Genomic DNA, 1619 nt, shown 5'->3' on the forward strand with positions numbered 1-1619 from the left:
AAATATAACCTATGCAAATAAAGGAACAAACCGTGGTGGGGATCGAGGTGATCTGACTTTTCCTTCATATTTACATTTTCTTTTGCGTCAAAATCCGGGACTTTTTGCTGATCCTGTATATTATTGATCTTAATTAAACTATCTGCCATTGAGTGGTATTTCTTATTTCATAGCATCAAAGATTTGCACTGTCCATAGTATATTCCTTTCTTTATATCGATGAGCGACATATGTCGATATACAAGTATAATGAATATTTATACACACTCTCATATATTAAGTTGTCATAATGAACAAGAAATATAAATTATATTCTTCCTTTCCTTTTCCATTAATCGGTTTGCTATCTAGCATAATATTGAAAATAAGAGCCCCTGCTTTTCTGACAGTCTGGTTTTCTGACCCTCTTTCCTGACTGCACGATTGGCCAAACCACTCCCAGCCTGTTCTTTTCAATCTATTACATGCATTTATAACTAATTTATACTTCCGCTATCTTTATTGCTCCTTGCTGGCGATGTTCTCCTGATATGCTATCTCTTTTATGCCTGGTACCTTTCTCGTAATCTAATTCCCTTGACTATATTAATCACAAATGATGCTTTTTTCGAGAATCAAAATTTTCCTTTCCCTACATCCAACGATTCCTATTTATTCCTTCCTCCGTCGCCGTCGCAGGACTCGCCGCACTCCCCGACGGCCCTCTTGTCCTTCGGACCCATGCAGCCAGCCCGAGATGCCCAACACGCCTTGGCACTGGTTGAATCTGCAAGTTGTTAAGTGGGTATGGTGAATCTGGTTAAGTGGATATGGTGGAGAATCTGGAAGTGGTTATGGGGTATGGTTGATTTTGTGGCATTTAAAGTGACGTTTAGATGTTGCAGTCACGTATTGCTGATGTTTTTAGACATGGGCTTCGTTCATAGTACTAACAAACATGCCTTTTGAAAACTAATATGAGAGGAAGAAGTGATAAAAACTGAGAGAATTATGAAGTGTATGGCTAACTCCATGAAATACGTGAGGAGGAAGACATATGATGGCGGCACAGGAAAAGTCAGCTGGATAAGTGGCATATTGCGTGTGGGTGGCTCTATAATTGATTAAGCATATCTTTACTTCAGTAATATTAGAAATATAGACATATGAGAGGATAATATTATTGCTGTAAAAATATATAAATTCAGATATTAGAAAGGAACCTGCAAGCTTTTATTTCAACAAGGGGATCTACAAGACTACCTACATTAAAAACCAATAAGGCCTAAATGTTCCCTTCAAAGATAAGTCTATAGCGAGTCTGGGATACTGTAGCTACATGCTCCATTCATTCACAACTTAATTTGCTAATAGAATGATGATAAGGTATGTACACACAGAAATAACAACGTAATTCTTCTAATGTTCAAGGAAATTTATCTGAAGCATAGGTATTCAATTTTGGACATGAGCTGAATTCCCTACTTGAGGTGATGGCAGCTGTGGGCTTCAGATGACAGTACACTGAGTGAGCGTTGATGGTGTTCAGGTTGTAAACGTGCTTGTATATTCTCTAAAAAAAGTATCTTCACTCAGGAGTAGATGAAACCAAAACGGTTGCTAGGAGTTGATCCGGAAAA

This window comes from Penaeus monodon, chromosome 21 (assembly GCF_015228065.2).
Source record: "Penaeus monodon isolate SGIC_2016 chromosome 21, NSTDA_Pmon_1, whole genome shotgun sequence".
NCBI classification, from domain to species: domain Eukaryota; kingdom Metazoa; phylum Arthropoda; class Malacostraca; order Decapoda; family Penaeidae; genus Penaeus; species Penaeus monodon.